A 26,513-nucleotide genomic window follows, 5' to 3' on the forward strand; every position below is an offset into this window, starting at 1 on the left:
TACTATTGTATTCCAGCTCAACAGTGCTGAAAGGTTCTTGGTCTAAGGCCTGTTTTCTCTTAGAAGCATTTGAGAGGTATTAAAGACACAGTAGCATAGGACTGAGACTTTCTCTTTGAGATCATGGTAAATCTGAGAGAGCTGGAAAGGGAATTGCCTTCCCCCTTGGTGATTCAGGGTTTTTTCATCCTATGGCTCCATTCTTACCAAGGCTTGGAATGGGTGTTACACAATGGCCTTCACCCCTCCACTCCCAATCCTCATCCATCCTCACTGTGGGTCCCATTTCACTCCTGGCTTCTGCCTCTTCCAAGCCTGTGATTCCCACAAAACCAGTGACGTGTCTTCCCAGCCCTTCCCCGTAGTATCACCCACAGACATCACTGCCTCTTACCGTCAAAGGCAGAAACTTAAGGAAAATCCCCCGATTTATGGTCACCTAACCAAAGCAATGAATTACATGTCAGCCAGCTGGCAAGGAGGCTGTTGTTTTGTAATGTCCAGAGCTCTGGTTTGAGATTTAATCAGATTTGCAGAGTTTGCTCAATTCAGCAGGAACTTAACAAGGCGTGGATGATGGGAAAGGAAACAAAGAAAGCTGATCCTGCCCTGGTAAACAGAATCCAAGGGTGGACCAAATCAACATCATGGAACACTGCAGAGAAATTCAGTTCATGGGCATCTGGTTCCCAGAAATACTGATGCCAGAAACGACTCTGAATTGGCTTTTCAGATTAGTTTCTCAGAGAGTCAGTGAGATGGGGGTTAAAGAAGTAAGGTCACTGGTAATTCTGTAAACTCAGGGAGAAAATAAGTATAGGACCTAGTGGTTTAGAATGAAGGGAAATTCCTTTCAGTGATTAGATTCAATTTTGCATGCTTGAAAATATCAGAAAATAAGATACAAAAATGCTATTGATCGCATGGTGAGACAGGAACTTTCATACCAGGAATGTAAACAGATGGAAAACTTCCAGAAAGCCACTTGACATATTTATCAAGAGCCTGTGAAAAGTTTCGATTTAGTAACTTCTCATTCTAGAACTCTGCCTTCTGAAAAGGTTCAGAGGTTTGGACAATTTTTTTTTAAACAAGGGGCTTCCACTGCCAGCTCTGATAAGGTAGCTTGTTGTTCCCACAGAGGGCAACTACAGGTGGGTGGATCAGCAGATTGGAGTGCATTCATACAGTAGAGTGCTATTCAAAAGTAATGTGAGGGACTTCCTGGTGGCGCAGTGGTTAAGAATCCACCTGCCGATGCAGGGGACACAGGTTCAAGCCCTGATCCAGAAAGATCCCACATGCCGCAGAGCAACTAAGGCCATGCACCACAACTACTGAGCCTGTGCTCTACAGCCTGCGAGCCACAACTACTGAGCCCACGTACCACAACTACTGAAGCCCATGTGCCTAGAGCCCGTGCTCCACAACAAGAGAAGCCACTGCAATGAGAAGCCCACACACTGCAAGGAAGAGTAGCCCCCGCTCGCCGAAACTAGAGAAAGCCCGCACACAGCAATGAAGACCCAACGCAGCCAAAACTAATTTAAAATAAATTTAAAAATAAATATGAATGAAATACTAATATGACATGAATGAGTATCAAAGATGTTATGCTGAGAGAAACAAGACTCAAAAAAGCATGTAGCATATGATTCCATTCATATGATTCTAGAAATCTGATCTAGATCAGAGCAGTGGTTTCCTGGGTAGGGGGATAGGAGTAAAGGAGAAATTGACTGCATATTGCTGGGGTGATAGAAATGTTCTTTATCTTGCAGTGTCATATATATATATATATAAATATATATATATAAAATACATACGTGTATATATATTATACATACATATATACGTCACATGTGAATATATGTATCACTATGCATAAATATGTGTGTATATGCATATCACATGTGTATGTGTGGTATATGCATGTACAACATATGTGTACGTATGTATATTATGCATACACACATACACATATATATACATATGATTTGTCAAAAGTCATCAACTTGTACACAGAAAATCTCTGAATGTTACTCTATGGAAAAAAAAAACTTCACTGAAGTATTATGTAAAGGCAGAATACATTTCCAGGTAAACAAAAACTGAGAGACATTGTGGCCAGCATAGCTGCACTAAAATAAGTACTGAAGATTCTTTTAGGTAGAAGAATAATGATCCCAAACTAAAACAAAATGAGAGCAACAGCAAGTTTTAATATGTGGGTAAATATAAATGTATATTGACTGAACAAAACATTATTATCTTGTGGCGTCTAAAATATATGTAGAATTAACATTTAAACAAGGGAGACCGTGCAAGATGGCAGACTAGAAAGACCCTGAGCTCACCTCCTCCTATGGTACACCAAAATCACAACTATTTGCAGAACAACCATTGATGAAAATGACTGGGACCTGCCAGAAAATTTCTTTTACAACTAAAGATATAAAAAAGGAAGCACAGAGAGGCAGGTAGGAGGGGCAGAACTGCCATAGAGTCAAGCCCCATATCCCTGGCTGGGCAATCCACAAACAGCAGAATAATTATGACCGCACAGGTTCTCCCAAAGGAGTGAGAGGTCCGAGCCGCATGTCAGGCTCGCAGTCCAGGGGTCCTGCACCAGGAAGATGAGTCCCCAGAACATTTGGCTTTGAAGTTCAGTGGGGCTTACTTCTGAGAGTCCCAGAGGGCTGGGGGAAATAGAGACTTCACACTGAAGGGACAGATGTAAAATCTCACATCCTCTGGAACCCAGGGCAGAAGCAGTAATTTGACCGGAGGCTGGGTCAAACCTACCTGCTATTCCTAGCGAGTCTCCTGGAGAGGAGGAGGCAACTGCAGCTCACCCTGGGGACAGACACTGGCAAAAGCCACTTTGGGGAGCTCGGTCTACATGTGGACGCTGGTGCTGGCAAAGCACCCTTTGGGGATCCTCCCTCTAGCTTATTAGCCCCAGGCCCCAGCCCCACTTGGGGCACCAGGGCTGGGACACCTCAGGCCAAGCAACTAACAGGGCATGGACACATCCCCACCCACCAACAGAGAGGCTGCTTTAAGACCCTTTGATCCACAGCTGCCTCTGGACACAGCCCTGCCCACCAGAGGACCCAGGACCCGGCTCCACACACCAGTACACAGGCACTAGAACCAAGACCACCAGGACCCTCCAGCCAGAGACCCTGGGACCCAGCTCCACCCAGCAGTGGTGAGGAACCAGCACCAGAATCCCCAGGGCACCAGCCCCACCCAACAGTGAGCCTGCTGTAGCCCCCCCGCCCAGCTCCACCCACCAGGGGGCAGAGAGCAGTTGCAAGAAAACCACAGTCCTGCAGTCTGCAGACCTCCCCACTCACTAGCTGCCTAGACCCTGCCCTCGGACCAGTTGTGCCCAGGACCCGCCCGCTAGCAGGTCAACACAAGCTTCCAGACACCTCAGGTCCTGCAGCCAATTGTGTCAGGAACTGGCCCCACCGACCAGTGGTCTGACACATGCTCTGGGACCCTTGGGCTCTGCAACCAGACCCCAGACCCAGCTCCACCTACCAGTAGGCCAGTACTAGCCCCAGGACCTGGCTTCACCCACCAGTGGGTGAGCAACAGCCCCCGGGGTCTCCTGGACCCTGACTCAACCCACCAGTAACCCAGCACTAGTATAGCCCCCTGGAGTTCTGCAGTCAGCCACCTCATGACCCAGTCCCACGAACCAGCAGCCAACAGCCTCTGCACAAGGCAGGAACTGGCAACCAAACAGACCAAGGGCCAACCAAGCTTACCAGACTGTCCACATAGTCAGCCCACCACAACAGAAAGATCCACGCAGCCCTCATGGGGGAAGCCCTAGAGCATATAGCTCTGGTGATGAAAGGGAAGTATCCTGAGACACATAGGTTGTCTACAAAAGGCTTATTCTTCAAGGTGGGGAAATGTAACCAACCTACCAGACACATAAGAAAAAAAAAAAAAACAGCAACTTAGGCAAAATGAGGTGGCAGAATAACATGTTTCAAATGAAGAATCAAGATAAAACCCCAGAAAAAGAACTAAGTGAAGTGGACATGGGCAATCTACCTGAGAATGAGTTCAAGGTAATGATAATAAAGATGATCAAAGAACTCGGAAGAATGGATGCACAGAATGAGAAGTTAGAAGCTTTTAGCAAGGAGTTAGAAAATCTAAAGAACAACCAAACAGACATGAAGAATACAATAACAAATAAAAAAATACACTAGAAGAACCAACAATAGACTAAATGATACAGAGGAATGGGTCAGCAAGCTGGAAGACAGTAGAGGAAATCACTCATGCTGGACAGAAAAAAGAAAAAAGCATGTAAAAAAAACGAGGACCGTTTAAGAGACCTCTGGGGAAATATCAAAGACACCATATTTGCATTATAGGGGTCCCAGAAGGAGAAGGGAGAGAGAAAGGGGCTAAGAACATAATTGAAGGCATACTAGTTGAAAACTTCCCTAACCTAGGAAAGGAAACAGACATCCATGTCCAGGAAGTAGAGTCCCAAACAGGATCAACCCAAAGGGGAATAGACCAACACGCACTGTAATTAAAATGGCAAAAATTAAAGATAATGAGAGAATATTAAAAGCAGCAATGGAAAAGCAACATGTTATGTACAAGGGAACTCCCATAAGGCTATCAGCTGACTTTTCAGCAGAAACTCTGCAGGGCAGAAGAGGGTTGCACAATATAAAGTGATGAAAGGGAAAAACCTACAACCAAGAGTAGTCTACCCAGAAAGACTCTCATTCAGATTTCATGGGGAGATCAAAAGCTTTACAGACAAGAAAAAGCTTTTAAAAGAGTTCAGCACCTCCAATCCAGCTTTACAAGAAATGTTAAAGGAACTGCCCTGAGCAAAAATGAAAAGGACACAATTAGCCACATGAAAATCATGAAAGGAAAAAAAATCTCATCAGTAAAGACCAACATATACCATGAAAAGATGCTCAACATCACTAATTATTAGAGAAATGCAAATCAAAACTACAATGAGGTATCACCTCACACCGGTCAGAATGGCCATTATCAAAAAATCTAGAAACAATAAATGTTGGAAAGGTGTGGTGAAAAGGGAACCTTCCTGCACTGTTGGTGGGAATGTAAATTGATACAACCACTATGGAAAACAGTATGGAGGTTCCTTAAAAAACTAAAAATAGAACTACTGTATGAACTAGCAATCCCATTACTGGGCATATACTCTGAGAAAACCATAATTCAAAAAGAGACATGTACCACAATGTTCATTGCAGCTCTATTTACAATAGCCAGGACATGGAAGCAACCTAAATGTCCATCGACAGATGAATGGATAAAGAAGATCTGACACATGTATACAATGGAATATCACTCAGCCATAAAAAGAAATGAAATTGAGTTATTTGTAGTGAGGTGGATGGACCTAGAGTCTGTCATACAGAGTGAAGTAAGTCAGAAAGAGAGAAACAAATACCATATGCTAAAGCATATATATGGAATCTAAAAAAAATGGTACTGATGAACCTAGTTGCAGGGCAGGAATAAAGAGGTAGACACAGAGAATGGACTTGAGGATATGGGGTGGGAGGGCAAAGCTGGGGCGAAGTGAGAGTAGCGTTGACAATATACACACTACTGAATGTAAAATAGCTGGCTGGTGGGAAGCAGCAGCATAGCACAGGGAGATCGGCTCAGTGCTTTGCGATAACCTAGAGGGGTGGGATAGGGAAGATGGGAGGGAGGCTCAAAAGGGGATATGGCTGATTCGCTTTGTTGTGCAACAGAAACTAACACAGTATTGTGAAGCAATTATACTCCAATAAAGATCTATTAAAGAAAAAAACAAGACAAACATATAGTAAAGGTAGGAAATCATCCACACACAAAACTAGTAGGAAGGTTAAAAGACAAAAGTAGTAAAATTTCTTATATCAACCATAAGCAGTTAAGGGATACACAGAACAATTAAATGTAAAACATGATATCCAAAACAGTAATCATGAGGGGAGGAGAGTACAAACACAGGGTTGTTAAAATGCATTTGTTAAGAGGTCAGCAACTTAAACCAATCATGTATATATAGAGATTGCTATATATAAACCTCACAGTAACCACAAGACAAAAATCTAAATTAGATACACACACAAGAAAGAAAAAGGAATCCAAACATAATACTAAAGATAGTCTTCAAATCACAAGAAAACAAAAGATGAACAAAATGACCTAAAATACAATCCCCAATTAACAAAGTGGCAATAAGAACACAATATCAATAATTACTTTAAATGTAAATGGAACAAATGCTCCAATCAAGACATGGAGTGGCTGAATGGAAACAAAAAAAGACCCCTATATATGCTGCCTACAAGAGACTCACTTCAGATCTAGAGACACACACAGGATGAAAGTGAGGGGATGGAAAAAGGTATTCCATGCAAATGGAAAGCAAAAGAAAGCCAAGGTAGCAATACTTATATCAGACAAAATAGACTTTAAAATAAAGACTGTTATAAGAGACAAAGAAGGACATTACCTAATGATCAAGAAATCAATCCAAGAAAATATAACAGTTGTAAATATATATACACCCAACATAGGAGCACATAAACACATAAAGCAAACATTAAAAGACATAAAGGGAGAAACTGAGAATAGCACAATAATAGTAAGGGACTTTTAACACCCCACTTACATCAATGGACAGGTCATCCAGACAGAAAACCAATAAGAAAACGCTGGCATTAAATGACATATTAAACCAGGTGGACTTAATAGATATATATAGGGCATTCCATCCAAAAGCAGAAGAATACATACTTTTCAAATACACATGGAACATTCTCCAGGACAGATCACATGTGAGGCCACAAAACAAACTTCAGTAAATTTAAGAAGACTTAAATCATATCAAGCATCTTTTCCCACCACAATGCTATGAGACTAGAAATCAACTACAAGAAAAAAACTGCAAAAAACACAAACACTTGGAGGCTAAACAATATGCTACTACACAACAAATAGATCACCAAAGAAATCAAAGAGGAAATCCAAAAATACTTGGAGACAAATGAAAACAAAAACACAATGATCCAAAATCTATGGGACACAGCAAAAACAGTACTAAGAGAGAAGTTTATAGCGATACAAGCTTACCTCAGGAAACAAGAAAAATCTCAAATAAACAACCTATCCTTATACCTCAGGGAGCTAAAAAAAGAACAAACAAAATCTAAAGTTAGTAGAAGGAAAGAAATCATAAAGGTTAGTGCAGAAATAAGTGAAACAGAGACTAAAAGAACAGAAAAGATCAATGAAACTTAGAGCTGGCTCTTTGAAAAGATAAAACAAAACTAATAAACCTTTAGCCAGACTCATCAAAAAAGACAGAGAGAGAGAGAGGCCAAATCAATACAATCAGAAATGAAAAAGAAATTACAACCAACACAACAGAGATACAAAGGATCATAAGGGGGGACTTCCCTGGTGGCACAGTGGTTAAGAACCTGCCTGCCAATGGAGGGGACACGGGTTAGAGTCCTGATCCAGGAAGATCCCACATGCTGCGGAGCAGCTAAGCCCATGTGCCACAACTCCTGAGCCTGCACTCTAAAGCCCATGAGCCACAACTATGAGCCCATGTGATGCGGCTACTGAAGTCCACACGCCTAGAGCCCGTGCTCCACAACAGGAGAAGCCACCGCAATGAGAAGCCCGTGCACCACAACAAAGAGTAGCCCCCGCTTGCTGCAACTAGAGAAAGCCCACACACAGCAACAAAGACCCAATGCAGCCAAAAATAAAAAAAAAATAAAAGGATCATAAGGGAATACTGAGAACAACTATATGCCAATAAAATGGATAATCTAGAAAAAATGGACAAATTCCTAGAAATGTACCATCTCCCAAGACTGAACCAGGAATAGAAAATATGAACAGACCAACTGCCAGTAATGAAACTGAATCAGTAATTAAAAAAAAAAAAAAAAACTCCCGACAAACAAAAGTCCAGGACCAGATGGCTTCACAGGTGAATTGTACCAAGCATTTAAAGAAAAGTTAACACCTATACTCAAACTATTCCAAAATATTACAAAGGAAGGAATGTTTCTGAACTCACTCTACAAGGCCAGCATCACCCTGATAGCAAAACCAGACAAAGATATCACACAAAAGAAAGTTACAGGCCAATATCACCAATTAACATAGACACAAAAATCCTCAACAAAATATTAACAAACTAAATCCAACAACTCTTAAAAAAAATCATACACCATGATCAAGTGGGATTTATCCCAGGGATGCAAGGATTTTTCAATATCTGAAAATCAATCAATGTGCTCTACCATATTAACAAACTGAAGAATAAAAACCATATGATCATCTCAACAGATTCAGAAAAAGCTTTTGACAAAATTCAATATCATTTACAATAAAAACTCTCCAGAAAGAGGGCAGAGAGGGAACATACTTCAACATAATAAAGGCCATATATGACAAGTCCACAGCTAACATCATACTCAATGGTGAAAATCTGAAAGCATTTACACTAAGATTAGGAAGAAGACAAGGATACCAACTCCTACCACTTTTATCCAACATAGTATTGAAATCCTAGCAACAGCAATGAGACAAGAAATAAAAGGTATCCAAATTGGGAAAGAAAAAGTAAAACTGTCACTGCTTGGAGATGACATGACTATATATAGAACATCCTAAAGATGCCACCAAAAAACTACTAGAGCTCATCAATGAACTCAGTAAAGTTGCAGCATACAAAATTAAAATATAGGGCTTCCCTGGTGGCGCAGTGGTTGAGAGTCCGCCTGCCGACGCAGGGGACATGGGTTCGTGCCCCGGTCCAGGAAGATCCCACATGCCGCGGAGCGGCTGGGCCCGTGAGCCATGGCCGCTGAGCCTGCGCGTCCGGAGCCTGTGCTCCGCAACGGGAGAGGCCACAACAGTAAGAGGCCTGCGTACCGCAAAAAAAAAAAAAAATTAAATTAAATTAAAATATAGAAATCTGTTGCATTTCTATACACTAACAACAAGCTACCAGAAAGAGAAGTTAAGGAAACAATCCCATTTAGCACTGCATGAAAAAGAATAAAATACCTAGGAATAAACCTACCTAAGGAGGTAAAAGACCTGTACTCGGAAAACCATAGGACACTGATTGAAAAGACTGAAGATGATACAAACATACAGATATACCATGGTTGGGGCTTCCCTGGTGGTGCAGTGGTTAAGAATCTGCCTGCCAATGCAGGGGACACGGGTGCGAGCCCTGGTCCAGGAAGATCCCACATGCCACAGAGTAACTAAGCCCATGTGCCACAACTACTGAGCCTGAGCTCTAGAGCCCATAAGCCACAACTACTGAGCCCATGTGCCATAACTACTGAAGCCTGCGTGCCTAGAGCCCGTGCTCTGCAACAAGAGAAGCCATCGCAGTGAGAAGCCCGTGCACTGCAATGAAGAGTAGCCCCCGCTCGCCGCAACTAGAGAGAGCGCACACACAGCAACGAAGACCCAACGCAGCCAAAAATAAATAAATAAATAAAATAAATAAAATTTTTTTAAAGTGAATGTCTTCAAAAAAAAGGTATTCATGGTCATGGATTGGGAGAATTATTATTGTTAAAAACGACCGTACTACACAAGGCAAACTACAGATTCAATGCAATCCCTATCAGAATACCAATGGCAGAGCATGGGATCAAGATGGCATAGTAGTAGGATATGAAGCTCACCTTCTCCCACAAATACATCAAAAATACATCTACCTGTGGAACGATTCTCACTGAATGTCTACTGAATGCTGGCAGAATACCTCAGACAGCTGAAAGGGCAAGGACATCTCCATGTAACCAGGTAGGAAACAGAAAAAATAGAAAGCGAGAAAGGTCTCACGACAGCACCTGTGCTCCTGGGAGGGAGCTGTGAAAGAGGAAAGGTCCCTGCACCCTGGGAAGCCCCCTCACCAGTGGGGAGATCTGCTGGGACAGAAAGGGAGCTTCAGAGCCTCGTAGGAGAGTGCTGCTGGTTTGCAGCAGCCAGAGCAGAGGGAGAACTGCACAGATGATCAGCGCTGCCGCCCTGCACTGCCCTGCACTCCCCAGCCTGAGACATGCATCCGCCAGTACGGGCAGGGGCTGGGTGCTGGAACTTGGGCTTCGGAGATCGGAACTGGGGAGAGGACTGGGGTTGGCCATGTGAGGATGGCCTTGTGGGGCTGGAATCCAGTGCAACCATGGCTGGGGGTGTACGCGGAGGAAGTTTGGGCCAACTTAGAGACCAGTGGCCACTGTTTGGGGAGTGCATGAGGGGAGGGGCGGGACCCAGACTGTAGCCTTTTACCCTGTGCACGTGCTCACAGAGGGCGGGACACTGCCTGCCCAGGCTGCAGGAGCAGTCGTGAGCCACCACCACCCCACCGCAGACTCCAGGAGTGGTTGGGAGCCACTGCCGCCTCCCTCCTGGACCCCAGGAATGGTCATGAGCCCCCACTTCTGTCCCCATCATGTGCTCTGGGGGTGCACCTGAGCTACCACCACTGCCAAGAACCCCAGGGCCGGGCACCAGCCACAACACCTGCACACCCCTTATCAAGGGGAGAACAACCGACACACACTGAGGAAAGAGGCAACAGGCGTCTATACTAAAAATAGCCCTGGCACCAAATACATTAAACCCACACAAGTTACACAGGGACACCCCCACATATAAATAACCTTCCAAGACCACACCAGATAATCATTTCTCCTAAACTCACAGAGTAAGAGAAATAGAAGTAAAATGAAGCTGAGGAACCACTCCCAGGTAAAAGACCAACAGCATTCCCCTGAAAGAACAAGCAGTGAAGCAGACCTCTCCAGACTAGTAGACACTGATTTCTAAAAGGAGATCATGAAAATACTGAAGGAATTAAGAAACACTATCAGTGGAAATGCAGAGTACTGTAAAAAGGAACTAGAAACTATAAAGAGGAACCAAAAAATATAAAACTCATTTGCAGGGAATTCCCTGGCAGTCCAGTGGTTAGGGCTTGGCGCTTTCACTGCTGAGGGCTGGTTCAATCCCTTGTGGGAACTGGGATCCCACAAGCCACACAGCATGGCCAAAAGAGAAAAAAAAATTCATTTGCAGAGACAAAAGCTGAGCTAAAGGCATAGAATAGCAGAATAGCATAGCATAGCAGAATAAATAATGCAGAAAAACAAATAAGTGACCTGGAAAACAGGATAATGGAAATCACCCAATCAGGATATCAGACAGAAAGCCAAATTAAAAAAAAAAATGAAAGCAATATAAGAGACCTATGGGATAATATAAAACATACACATAATAGGGATTCCAGAAGGAGAAGAAAGAGAAAAGGGGATCGAAAATGCATTTGAAGAATTATGGCTGAAAACTTCCCAAACATAAAGAAGGAAACATATCCAGGTACAGGAAGCACAGAGGGTCCCAAACAAGATAAACCCAAACAGACCTACACCAAGACATAATAAAAGTGGCAAAAGTTAAAGATAAAGAGAGGATTCTAAAGGCAGCAAGAAAAAACAAAGAGTTAATTAAGGTAATGCCTATATCAGCTGATTTCTCTATAGAAATACTGCAGGCCAGAAGGGAGTGGTAAGATATATTCAAAATACTAAAAGGGAAAAATCTGCCACCTAGGATACTCTACCCAGCAATATTATCATTTAAGAATAGAAGGAGAAATAATTTCTCAGACAAGCAAAAACTAACAGAATACAGCAATACTAAACCTATTCTAAAGGATATATTGAAAGGTCTTCTCTAAATAGAAAAAAAGTAAGAACCTATAGGAAAGAAAAAAAAATCACAATTGGAAAATAAATCACTTAAATAAGCCAGTACACAGATTTATAAAGTTTCTGTGAAAATGATGATAACAACAATGAACAGCAAAAGGATGAGAATGAAGATGTAAAAGAGGACATCAAAACCATAAAATGGACACGGCACACTGCTGCCGCCATCTTGAATCACAGAGTCATCTGCAGCATCTAAGCTGAGGTGCTGGCACAGTCGTTTCACATTAGGAACTCTCGTCTGAAGTGCCCGGTGCAGTACCTCCACATGTGGTACCCTACGAGCGAGTGAAACTAGACTAAGCACAAAGGACGGAAAAAGACGGCTGCCTTCCAACTGTGTCCTCACGTGATTAAAGTACCCTCTAGTATATCTTCTTGAAAGGACACTAATCCGAGGATTTTCAGGAAGATGGCGAAAGAGTAAGATGCAGAGATCACCTTCCTCCCCACAGATACATCAGAAATACATCTACACGTGGAACAACTCCTACAGAACACCTACTGAACGCTGGCAGAAGACCTCAGACCTCCCAAAAGGCAAGAAACTCCTTACGTACCTGGGTAGGGCAAAAGAAAAAGAAAAAACAGAGACAAAAGAATAGGCACGGGACCTGCACCAGTGGGAGGGAGCCGTGAAGGAGGAAAGGTTTCCACACACTAGAAGCCCCTTCGCGGGCAGAGACTGTGGGTGGCGGAGGGGGAGCTTCGGAGCCGCGGAGGAGAGCACAGCAACAGGGGTGCGGAGGGCAAAGCGGAGAGATTCCCGCACAGAGGATCGGTGCCGACCAGCACTCACCAGTCCGAGAGGCTTGTCTGCTCGCCCGCCGGGGCGGGCAGGGCTGGGAGCTGAGGCTCAGGCTTCGGTCGGAGCGCAGGGAGAGGACTGGGGTTGTCGGCGTGAACACAGCCTGAAGGGGTTAGTGCACCACGGCTAGCCAGGAGGGAATCCGGGAAAAAGTCTAGAGCTGCCGAAGAGGCAAGAGACTTTTTCTTCCCTCTTTGTTTCCTGGTGCGCGAGGAGAGGGGATTAAGAGCGCTGCTTAAAGGAGCCACAGAGATGGGTGCGAGCCGCAGCTATCAGCACGGACCCCAGAGACGGGCCTGAAATGCTAAGGCTGCTGCTGCCACCACCAAGAAGCCTGTGTGCGAGCGCAGGTCACTCTCCACACCTCCCTTCCGGGGAGCCTGTGCAGCCTGCCACTGCCAGGGTCCCAGGATCCAGGGACAACTTCCCCGGGAGAACGCACGGCGCGCCTCAGGCTGGGGCAATGTCACGCCAGCCTCTGCCGCCGCAGGCTCGCCCTGCATCCATACCCCTCCCTTCCCCCGGCCTGAGTGAGCCAGAGCCCCCGAATCAGCGGCTCCTTTGACCCCATCCTGTCTGAGCGAAGAACAGATGTCCTCAGGCGACCTACACGCAGAGGCGGGGCCAAATCCAAAGCTGAGCCCTGGGAGCTGTGCGAACAAAGAAGAGAAAGGGAAACTTCTCCCAGCAGCATCAGGAGCAGCGGATTAAATCTCCACAATCAATTTGATGTACCCTGCATCTGTGGAATACCTGAATAGACAATGAATCATCCCAAATTGAGGAGGTGGACTTTGAGAGCAATATTTATTATTTTTTCCCCTTTTCCTCTTTCTGTGAGTGTGTATGTGTATGCTTCTGTGTGAGATTTTGTGTGTATAGCTTTGCTTTCACCATTTGTCCTAGGGTTCTATCCGTCCATTTTTTTTTTTTTTTTTTTTTTTTTTTTTGCGGTATGCGGGCCTCTCACTGCTGTGGCCTCCCCCGTTGTGGAGCACAGGCTCCGGACGTGCAGGCTCCGGACGCGCAGGCTCAGCGGCCACGGCCCACGGGCCCAGCCGCTCCGCGGCATATGGGATCCCCCCAGACCGGGGCACGAACCCGTATCCCCTGCATCGGCAGGCGGACTCCCAACCACTTGTGCCACCAGGGAGGCCCTATCCGTCCATTTTTGTTTTTTTTTGACTTAAAAAAATTTTTTTTCTAAATAATTATTTTTTATTTTAATAACATTATTTTATTTTATCTTTATTTTATTTTATCCTCTTTCTTTCTTTCTTTCTACTTTTTCTCCCTTTAATTCTGAGCTGCGTGGATGAAAGGCCCTTGGTGCTGCACCCAGGAGTCAGTCCTGTGCCTCTGAGGTGGGAGAGCCAACTTCAGGACACTGGTCCACAAGAGACCTCCCTGCTCCACATAATATCAAACGGTGAAAATCTCCCAGAGATCTCCATCTCAACACCAACACCCAGCTTCACTCAACGACCAGCAAGCTACAGTGCTGGACACCCTATGCCAAACAACTAGTAAGACAGGAACACAACTCCACCCATTAGCAGAGAGGCTGCGTAAAATCATAGTAAGTCCACAGACACCCAAAACACACACCAGACGTGTACCTGCCCACCAGAAAGACAAGATCCAGCCTTATCCACCAGAAAACAGGTACTAGTCCCCTCCACCAGGAAGCCTACACAACCCACTGAACCAACTTTAGCCACTGGGGACAGACACCAAAAACAACGGAAACTATGAACCTGCAGCCTGCAAAAAGGAGACCCCAAACACAATAAGATTAGTAAACTGAGAAGACAGAAAAACACACAGCAGATGAAGGAGCAAGATAAAACCCCACCAGACCTAACAAATGAAGAGGAAATAGAAAAAGAATTCAGAATAATGATAGTAAAGATGATCCAAAATCTTGGAAATAGAGAAAATGCAAGAAACATCTAACAAGGACCTAGAAGAACTAAAGATGAAACAAGCAATGATGAACAACACAATAAATGAAATTAAAAATACTCTAGGGCCTCCCTGGTGGCGCAAGTGGTTGAGAGTCCGCCTGCCGATGCAGGGGATACGGGTTTGTGCCCCGGTCTGGGAGGATCCCATATGCCGCGGAGCGGCTGGGCCCGTGAGCCATGGCCGCTGAGCCTGCGCATCCGGAGCCTGTGCTCCGCAACGGGAGAGGCCACAACAGTGAGAGGCCCACATACCGCAAAAAAAAAAGAAAAAAAAAAATACTCTAGAAGGGATCAATAGCAGAATAACTGAGGCAGAATGGATAAGTGACCTGGAAGATAAAATAGTGGAAATAACTACTGCAGAGCAGAATAAAGAAGAAAGAATGAAAAGAACTGAGGACATTCTCAGAGACTCCTGGGAGAACATTAAATGCACCAACATTCGAATTATAGGGGTTCCAGAAAAAGAAGAGAAAAATAAAGGGACTGAGAAAATATTTGAAGAGGTTATAGTTGAAAACTTCACTAATATGGGAAATGAAATAGTTAATCAAGTCCAGGAAGAACAGAGAGTCCCATAAAAGATAAAACCAAAGAGAAACATGCCAAGACACATATTAATCAAACTGTCAAAAATTAACTACAAAGAAAACATATTAAAAGCAGCAAGGGAAAAACAACAAATAACACACAAGGGAATCCCCATAAGGTTAACAGCTGAACTTTCAGCAGAAACTCAGCAAGCCAGAAGGGACTGGCAGGACATATTTAAAGTGATGAAGGAGAAAAACCTACAACCAAGATTACTATACCCAGCAAGGATCTCATTCAGATTTGATAGAGAAATTCAAACCTTTACAGACAAGCAAAAGTTGAGAGAGTTCAGCACCACCAAACCAGCTTTACAACAAATGCTAAAGGATCTTCTCTAGGCAAGAAACACGAGAAGGAAAAGAGCTACAATAACAAACCCAAAACAATTGAGAAAATGGGAATAGGAACATACATATCAATAATTACCTTAAATGTAAATGGATTAAATGCTCCCACCAAAAGACAGACTGGCTGAATGGATACAAAAACAAGACCCATATATATGCTGTCTACAAGAGACCCACTTCAGATGTAGAGACACATACAGACTAAAAGTAAGGGGATGGAAAAAGATATTCCATGCAAATGGAAACCAAAAGAAAGCTGGAGTAGCAGTTCTCATATCAGACAAAATAGACTTTAAAATAAAGACTATTACAAGACACAAAGAAGGACACTACAAAATGATCAAGGGACCGATCCAAGAAGAAGATATAACAATCGTAAATATTTATGCACCCAACGTAGGAGCACCTCAATACATAAGGCAAATACTAACAGCCATAAAAGGGGAAATTGACAGTAACACAGTCATGGTAGGGGACTTTAACACCCCACTTTCACCAATGGACAGATCATCCAAAATGAAAATAAATAAGGAAACACAAGCTTTAAATGATACATTAAACAAGATGGACTTAATTGATATTTATAGGACATTCCATCCAAAAACAACAGAATACACATTTTTCTCAAGTGCTCATGGAACATTCTCCAGGATAGATCATATCTTGGGTCACAAATCAAGCCTTGGTAAATTTAAGAAAATTGAAATTGTATCAAATATCTTTTCTGACCACAATGCTATGAGACTAGATATCAATTACAGGAAAAGACCTGTAAAAAATACAAACACATGGAGGCTAAACAATACACTACTTAATAAGGAAGTGATCACTGAAGAAATCAAAGAGGAAATTTAAAAATACCTAGAAACAAATGACAATGGAGAAACGATGGCCCAAAACCTATGGGATGCAGCAAAAGCAGTTCTAAGAGGGAAGTTTATAGCAATACAATCCCACCTTAAGAAACAGGAAACATCTCGAATAAACAACCTGATCTTGCACCTGAAGCAATTAGAGAAAGAAGAACAAAACAACCCCAAATTTAGCAGAAGGAAAGAAATCATAAAAATCAGATCGGAAGTACATGAAAATGAAATGAAACAAATGATAGCAAAGATCAATAAAACTAAAAGCTGGTTCTTTGAGAAGATAAACAAAATTGATAAACCATTAGCCAGACTCATCAAGAAAAAAAGGGAGAAGACTCAAATCAATAGAATTAGAAATGAAAAAGGAGAAGTAACAACTGACACTGCAGAAATACAAAAGATCATGAGAGATTACTACAAGCAACTCTATGCCAATAAAATGGACACCCTGGAAGAAATGGACAAATTCTTAGAAATGCACAACCTGCCAAGGCTGAATCAGGAAGAAATAGAAAATATGAACAGACCAATCACAAGCACTGAAATTGAAACTGTGATTAAAAATCTTCCAACAAACAAAAGCTCAGGACCAGATGGCAACACAGGCGAATTCTATCAAACATTTAGAGAAGAGCTAACACCTATCCTTCTCAAACTCTTCCAAAATATAGCAGAGGGAGGAACACTCCCAAACTCATTCTACGAGGCCACCATCAAAATGATACCAAAACCAGACAAGGAGGTCACAAACAAACAAATCTACAGGCCAATATCACCAATGAACATGGATGAAAAAACCCTCAACAAAATACTAGCACACAGAATCCTACAGCACATTAAAAGGATCATACAACATAATCAAGTGGGGTTTATTCCAGGAATGCAAGGATTCTTCAATATACGCAAATCAATAAACGTGATACACCATATTAACAAATTGAAGGAGAAAAACCATATGATCATCTCCATAGATGCAGAGAAAGCTTTCAACAAAATTCAACACCCATTTAGGATAAAAACCCTTCAGAAAGTAGGCATAGAGGGAACTTTCCTCAACATAATAAAGGCCATATATGACAAACCCACAGCCAACATTGTCCTCAATGGTGAAAAACTGAAACCATTTCCACTAAGATCAGGAACAAGACAAGGTTGCCCACTCTCACCACTCTTATTCAATATAGTTTTGGAAGTTTTAGCCACAGCAATCAGAGAAGAAAAGGAAATAAAGGAATCCAAATCGGAAAGGAAGAAGTAAAGCTGTCACTGTTTGCAGATGACATGATACTATACATACAGAATCCTAAAGATGCTACCAGAAAGCTACTAGAGCTAATCAATGAATTTGGTAAAGTAGCAGGATACAAAATTAATACACAGAAACCTCTGGCATTCCTAGACACTAATGATGAAAAATCTGAAAGTGAAATCAAGAAAACACTCCCATTTACCACTGCAACAAAAAGAATAAAATATCTAGGAATAAACCTACCTAAGGAGACAAAAGACTTGTATGCAGAAAATTATAAGACACTGATGAAAGAAATTAAAGATGATACAAATAGATGGAGAGATATACCATGTTCTTGGAATGGAAGAATCTACATTGTGAAAATGACTCAACTACCCAAAGCAATCTACAGATTCAATGCAATCCCTATCAGACTACCACAGGCATTTTTCACAGAACTAGAACAAAAACTTTCACAATTTGTATGGAAACACAAAAGACCCCGAATAGCCAAAGCAAGCTTGAGAACGAAAAACGGAGCTGGAGGAATCAGGCTCCCTGACTTCAGGCTATACCACAAAGCCACAGTAATCAAGACAGTACGGTACCGGCACAAAAACAGAAAGATAGATCAATGGAACAGGATAGAAAGCCCAGAGATAAACCCATGCACATATGGCCACCTTATCTTTGATAAAGGAGGCAGGAATGTACAGTGGAGAAAGGACAGCCTCTTCAATAAGTGGTGCTGGGAAAACTGAACAGGGACATGTAAAAGTATGAGATTAGATCACTCCCTAACACCATACACAAAAATAAGCTCAAAATGGATTAAAGGCCTAAATGTAAGGCCAGAAACTATCAAACTCTTAGAGGAAAACATAGGCAGAACACTCTATGACATAAATCACAGCAAGATACTTTTGGACCTACCTCCTAGAGAAATGGAATAAAAGCAAAAATAAACACATGGGACCTAATGAAACTTCAAAGCTTTTCACAGCAAAGGAAACCATAAACAAGACCAAAAGACAACCCTCAGAATGGGAGAAAATATTTGCAAATGAAGCAAGTGACAAAGGATTAATCTCCAAAATTTATAAGCAGCTCATGCAGCTCAATAACAAAAAAACAAACAACCCAATCCAAAAATGGGCAGAAATGCAAATCAAATCTACAATGAGATATCATCTCACACCAGTCAGAATGGCCATCATCAAAAAATCTAGAAACAGTAAGTGCTGGAGAGGGTGTGGAGAAAAGGGAACACTCTTGCACTGCTGGTGGGAATGTGAATTGGTACAGCCACTATGGAGAACAGTATGGAGGTTCCTTAAAAAACTACAAATAGAACTACCATATGACCCAGCAATCCCACTACTGGGCATATAACCTGAGAAAACCATAATTCAAAAAGAGTCATGTACCAAAATGTTCATTGCACCTTTATTTACAATAGCCCGGAGAGGGAAACAACCTAAATGTCCATCATCTGATGAATGGATAAGGAAGATGTGACACATATATACGAAGGAATATTACTCAGCCATGAAAAGAAACGAAATTGAGCTATTTGTAATGAGGTGGATAGACCTAGAATCCGTCATACAGAGTGAAGTAAGTCACAAAGAGAAAGACAAATACCGTATGCTAACACATACATATGGAATTTAAGAAAAAATATGTCATGGGCTTCCCCGGTGGCGCAGTGGTTGGGAGTCTGCCTGCCGATGCAGGGGACGGGGGTACGTGCCCCGCTCCGGGAGGATCCTGCATGCCGCGGAGTGGCTGGGCCCGTGAGCCATGGCCGCTGAACCTGCGTGTCCGGAGCCTGTGCTCCGCAAGGGGAGAGGCCACAGCAGTGAGAGACCCGCGTACCGCAAAAAAAAAAAAAAAAATGTCATGAAGAACCTAGGGGTAAGACAGGAATAAAGACACAGACCTACTTGAGAATGGACTTGAGGATATGGGGAGGGGGAAGGGTAAGCTGTGACAAAGCGAGAGAGAGACTTGGACATATGTACACTACCAAACGTAAGGTAGATAGCTAGTGGGAAGCAGCCGCATAGCACAGGGAGATCAGCTCGGTGCTTTGTGACCGCCTGGAGGGGTGGGATAGGGAGGGTGGGAGGGAGGGAGATGCAAGAGGGAAGGGATATGGGAACAGATGTATATGTATAACTGCATCACTTTGTTTTAAAGCAGAAACTAATAAAAAAAACTACAATGAGATATCATATCACACCAGTCAGAATGGCCATCATCAAAAAATCTAGAAACGATAAATGCTGGAGAGGGTGTGGAGAAAAGGGAACACTTTTGCACTGCTGGTGGGAATGTGAATTGGTACAGCCACTATGGAGAACAGTATGGAGGTTCCTTTAAAAACTACAAATAGAACGACCATATGACCCAGCAATCCCACTACTGGGCATATACCCTGAGCAAACCATAATTCAAAAAGAGACATGTACCAAAATGTTCATTGCAGCTCTATTCACAATAGCCCGGAGATGGAAACAACCTAAGTGTCCATCATCGGATAAATGGATAAAGAAGATGTGGCACATATATACGATGGAATATAACTCAGCCATAAAAAGAAACGAAATTGAGCTATCTGTAATGAGGTGGATAGACCTGAGGTGGATAGACCTAGAGTCTGTCATACAGAGTGAAGTAAGTCAGAAAGAGAAAGACAAATACCGTATGCTAACACATACATATGGAATTTAAGAAGAAAAAAATGTCATGAAGAACCTATGGGTAAGACAGGAATAAAGACACAGACCTACTAGAGAATGGACTTGAGGATATGGGGAGGGGGAAGGATAAGCTGTGACAAAGCAAAAGAGAGGCATGGACATATATAAACTACCAAACGTAAGGTAGATAGCTAGTGGGAAGCAGCCGCATAGCACAGGAAGATCAGCTCAGTGCTTTGTGACCGACTGGAGGGGTTGGATAGGGAGGGTGGGAGGGAGATGCAAGAGGGAGGGGATATGGGAACAGATGTATAACTGATTCACTTTGTTATAAAGCAGAAACTAACACACCATTGTTAAGCAATTATACTCCAATAAAGATGTAAAAAATAAAAATACTAGCAAGCAGGATCCAGCAGCACATTAAAAGGATCATACACCATGATCAAGTGGGGTTTATTCCAGGAATGCAAGGATTCTTCAATATACGCAAATCAATCAACGTGATATACAATATTAACAAGTTGAAGGAGAAAAACCATATGATCATCTCCATAGATGCAGAGAAATCTTTCAACAAAATTCAACACCCATTTAGGATAAAAACCCTTCAGAAAGTAGGCATAGAGGGAACTTTCCTCAACATAATAAAGGCCATATATGACAAACCCACAGCCAACATTGTCCTCAATGGTGAAAAACTGAAACCATTTCCACTAAGATCAGGAACAAGACAAGGTTGCCCACTCTTACCACCCTTATTCAATATAGTTTTGGAAGTTTTAGCCACAGCAATCAGAGAAGAAGAGGAAATAAAAGGAATCCAAATCGGAAAAGAAGTAAAGCTGTCACTGTTTGCACATGACATGATACTATACATACAGAATCCTAAAGATGCTACCAGAAAGCTACTAGAGCTAATCAATGAATTTGGTAAAGTAGCAGGATACAAAATTAATACACAGAAACCTCTGGCATTCCTAGACACTAATGATGAAAAATCTGAAAGTGAAATCAAGAAAACACTCCCATTTACCACTGCAACAAAAAGAATAAAATATCTAGGAATAAACCTACCTAAGGAGACAAAAGACTTGTATGCAGAAAATTATAAGACACTGATGAAAGAAATTAAAGATGATACAAATAGATGGAGAGATATACCATGTTCTTGGAATGGAAGAATCTACATTGTGAAAATGACTCAACTACCCAAAGCAATCTACAGATTCAATGCAATCCCTATCAGACTACCACAGGCATTTTTCACAGAACTAGAACAAAAACTTTCACAATTTGTATGGAAACACAAAAGACCCCGAATAGCCAAAGCAAGCTTGAGAACGAAAAACGGAGCTGGAGGAATCAGGCTCCCTGACTTCAGGCTATACCACAAAGCCACAGTAATCAAGACAGTACGGTACCGGCACAAAAACAGAAAGATAGATCAATGGAACAGGATAGAAAGCCCAGAGATAAACCCATGCACATATGGCCACCTTATCTTTGATAAAGGAGGCAGGAATGTACAGTGGAGAAAGGACAGCCTCTTCAATAAGTGGTGCTGGGAAAACTGAACAGGGACATGTAAAAGTATGAGATTAGATCACTCCCTAACACCATACACAAAAATAAGCTCAAAATGAATTAAAGGCCTAAATGTAAGGCCAGAAACTATCAAACTCTTAGAGGAAAACATAGGCAGAACACTCTGACATAAATCACAGCAAGATCCTTTTTGACCCACCTCCTAGAGAAATGGAAATAAAGACAAAAATAAACACATGGGACCTAATGAAACTTCAAAGCTTTTGCACAGCAAAGGAAACCATAAACAAGACCAAAAGACAACCCTCAGAATGGGAGAAAATATTTGCAAATGAAGCAAGTGACAAAGGATTAATCTCCAAAATTTATAAGCAGCTCATGCAGCTCAATAACAAAAAAACAAACAACCCAATCCAAAAATGGGCAGAAATGCAAATCAAAACTACAATGAGATATCATCTCACACCAGTCAGAATGGCCATTATCAAAAAATCTAGAAACAGTAAATGCTGGAGAGGGTGTGGAGAAAAGGGAACACTCTTGCACTGCTGGTGGGAATGTGAATTGGTACAGCCACTATGGAGAACAGTATGGAGGTTCCTTAAAAAACTACAAATAGAACTACCATATGACCCAGCAATCCCACTACTGGGCATATACCCTGAGCAAACCATAATTCAAAAAGAGACATGTACCAAAATGTTCATTGCAGCTCTATTCACAATAGCCCGGAGATAGAAACAACCTAAGTGTCCATCATCGGATGAATGGATAAAGAAGATGTGGCACATATATATGATGGAATATTACTCAGCCATGAAAAGAAACGAAATTGAGCTATTTGTAATGAGGTGGATAGACCTAGAATCTGTCATCCAGAGTGAAGTAAGTCAGAAAGAGAAAGACAAATATCGTATGCTAACACATATATATGGAATTTAAGAAAAAAAATGTCATGAAGAACCTACGTGTAAGACAGAAATAAAGACACAGACCTACTAGAGAATAGACTTGAGGATATGGGGAGGGGGAAGGGTAAGCTGTGACAAAGTGAGAGAGTGGCATGGACATATATACACTACCAAATGTAAAATAGATAGCTAGTGGGAAGCAGGTGCATAGCACAGGGAGATCAACTCGGTGCTTTGTGACCACCTGGAGGGGTAGGATAGGGAGGGTTGGAGGGAGGGAGACGCAGGAGGGAAGAGATATGGGAATGTGTGTATATGTATAACTGATTCACTTTGTTATAAAGTGGAAACTAACACACCATTGTAAAGCAATTAAACTCCAATAAAGATGTAAAAAAAAAACATAAATTGTGGGGGAAGGGAGTAAGAAAATGTATATTTTTTTCCTAGAATGTGTTTGAGCCTGTATGACTACCAGTCTAAGGCATATAGATATGGGAATCGGTTAACATACTTGAAAAACAGGGTAACCACACATCAAAAACATAAAGTAGATTCACAAAAGCCAAGAAGAGAACATAAGTATAATACCAAAAAAAAGTCATCAACCCCCAAAAGGAAAAACAAAAAGAAAAAGAAAGGGATAAATATATAAAATCAATTGGAAAACAAGGTTTAAAAATGGCAATGGGGGCTTCCCTGGTGGCGCAGTGGTTGAGGGTCCGCCTGCTGATGCGGGGGATGTGGTTTCGTGCCCCATTCCGGGAGGATCCCACATGCCGCAGAGCGGCTGGGCCCGTGAGCCATGGCCGCTGAGCCTGCGCGTCCACAGCATGTTCTCCACGGCAGGAGAGGCCACAACAGTGAGAGGCCTGTGTACCACACACACACAAAAAAGGCAATAAATACATATCTATCAATAATTATCTCAAATGTCAATTGACTAAATGCTCCAATCAAAAGACACAGAGTGGCAGATTGGATAATATCATAAGAGCCTAAAATATGCTGCCTACAAGAGACGCACTTTAGGGCAAAGGACACACGTAGATTGAAAGTGAGGGGGTGGAAAAAGATATATCATGATAAGGTGGGGATCACAATACTCATATGAGACTAAACAGACTTTAAACAAAGGCTATAAAGAAAGATAAAGAAGGACACTATATAATGATAAAAGGATCAATACAAGAAGAGGATTTTACACTTGTCAACATATATGCATATAGGAGTACCCAGTTGCATAAAACAAATACTAACAGCCATAATGGGAGAAATCGACAGGAATACAATAATAGTAGGAGACTTTAACACCCCACTCACATCAATGGACAGGTCTTCCAGACAGAGAAGCAATAAGGCAACAGAGATCCTAAATGATACAATAGAACAGTTAGACTTAATTGATATTTTCAGGACATTACCTCCAAAAAAACCAGAATACACATTCTTTTGAAGTGCACATGGAACATTCTCTAGGGCTGACCACATACTAGGGCTCGAAACAAGCCACAACAAATTTAAGAGTATAGAAATTATCTCAAGCATCTTTTCTGACCACAATGGCATGAAACTAGAAATTAACCACAGAAAAAGAAATGAGAAAAAATAAATGATTACATGGAGACTAAACAACATGGCACTAAACAACCAATGGGTCAACAATGAAATCAAAGAGGAAATTTAAAAATACCTTGAGACAAATGACAATGAAAATACAACCATACAAAAATCTATGGAGGGGCTTCCCTGGTGGCACATTGGTTGAGAATCTGCCTGCTGATGCTAGGGGACACGGGTTCAAGCCCTGGTCTGGGAAGAGCCCACATGCTGCGGAGCAACTAGACCCGTGAGCCACAACTACTGAGTCTGCGCGTCTGGAGCCTGTGCTCCGCAACGAGAGGGGCCACGATAGTGAGAGGCCCGCGCACAGCGATGAAGAGTGGTGTCCGCTTGCCACAACTGGAGAAAGCCCTCGCACAGAGATGAAGACCCAACACAGCCAAAAATAAATAAATAAATAAATAAATAATTAAAAATGAATATCTGCAAAAAAAAATCTATGGAATGCAGTAAAAGCAGTTCTTAGAGGGAATTTCATACTGATACGGGCCTTTCTCAAAAAACAAGAAAAATCTAAAATAAACAACCTGGGCTTCCCTGGTGGCGCAGTGGTTGAGAGTCCGCCTGCCGATGCAGGGGACGGGGGTACGTGCCCCGCTCCGGGAGGATCCTGCATGCCGCGGAGTGGCTGGGCCCGTGAGCCATGGCCGCTGAACCTGCGTGTCTGGAGCCTGTGCTCCGCAAGGGGAGAGGCCACAGCAGTGAGAGACCCGCGTACCGCAAAAAAAAAAAAAAAAAATGTCATGAAGAACCTAGGGGTAAGACAGGAATAAAGACACAGACCTACTTGAGAATGGACTTGAGGATATGGGGAGGGGGAAGGGTAAGCTGTGACAAAGCGAGAGAGAGACTTGGACATATGTACACTACCAAACGTAAGGTAGATAGCTAGTGGGAAGCAGCCGCATAGCACAGGGAGATCAGCTCGGTGCTTTGTGACCTCCTGGAGGGGTGGGATAGGGAGGGTGGGAGGGAGGGAGATGCAAGAGGGAAGGGATATGGGAACAGATGTATATGTATAACTGCATCACTTTGTTTTAAAGCAGAAACTAATAAAAAAAACTACAATGAGATATCATATCACACCAGTCAGAATGGCCATCATCAAAAAATCTAGAAACGATAAATGCTGGAGAGGGTGTGGAGAAAAGGGAACACTTTTGCACTGCTGGTGGGAATGTGAATTGGTACAGCCACTATGGAGAACAGTATGGAGGTTCCTTTAAAAACTACAAATAGAACGACCATATGACCCAGGAATCCCACTACTGGGCATATACCCTGAGCAAACCATAATTCAAAAAGAGACATGTACCAAAATGTTCATTGCAGCTCTATTCACAATAGCCCGGAGATGGAAACAACCTAAGTGTCCATCATCGGATAAATGGATAAAGAAGATGTGGCACATATATACGATGGAATATAACTCAGCCATAAAAAGAAACGAAATTGAGCTATCTGTAATGAGGTGGATAGACCTAGAGTCTGTCATACAGAGTGAAGTAAGTCAGAAAGAGAAAGACAAATACCGTATGCTAACACATACATATGGAATTTAAGAAGAAAAAAATGTCATGAAGAACCTATGGGTAAGACAGGAATAAAGACACAGACCTACTAGAGAATAGACTTGAGGATATGGGGAGGGGAAAGGATAAGCTGTGACAAAGCAAAAGAGAGGCATGGACATATATAAACTACCAAACGTAAGGTAGATAGCTAGTGGGAAGCAGCCGCATAGCACAGGAAGATCAGCTCAGTGCTTTGTGACCGACTGGAGGGGTTGGATAGGGAGGGTGGGAGGGAGATGCAAGAGGGAGGGGATATGGGAACAGATGTATAACTGATTCACTTTGTTATAAAGCAGAAACTAACACACCATTGTTAAGCAATTATACTCCAATAAAGATGTAAAAAATAAAAATACTAGCAAGCAGGATCCAGCAGCACATTAAAAGGATCATACACCATGATCAAGTGGGGTTTATTCCAGGAATGCAAGGATTCTTCAATATACGCAAATCAATCAACGTGATATACAATATTAACAAGTTGAAGGAGAAA

General features: G+C 42.4%; 1 protein-coding gene across 1 annotated transcript in view; it reads right to left on the reverse strand.

The window, feature by feature from the left end:
- NOD1 (nucleotide binding oligomerization domain containing 1) overlaps positions 1-26,513 on the reverse strand; it is a 121,660-nt gene that overhangs the window by 48,138 nt on the left and 47,009 nt on the right. The window lies entirely within an intron of this gene.

The sequence above is a fragment of the Mesoplodon densirostris genome, chromosome 9 (assembly GCF_025265405.1).
Source record: "Mesoplodon densirostris isolate mMesDen1 chromosome 9, mMesDen1 primary haplotype, whole genome shotgun sequence".
Lineage (NCBI taxonomy): Eukaryota > Metazoa > Chordata > Mammalia > Artiodactyla > Ziphiidae > Mesoplodon > Mesoplodon densirostris.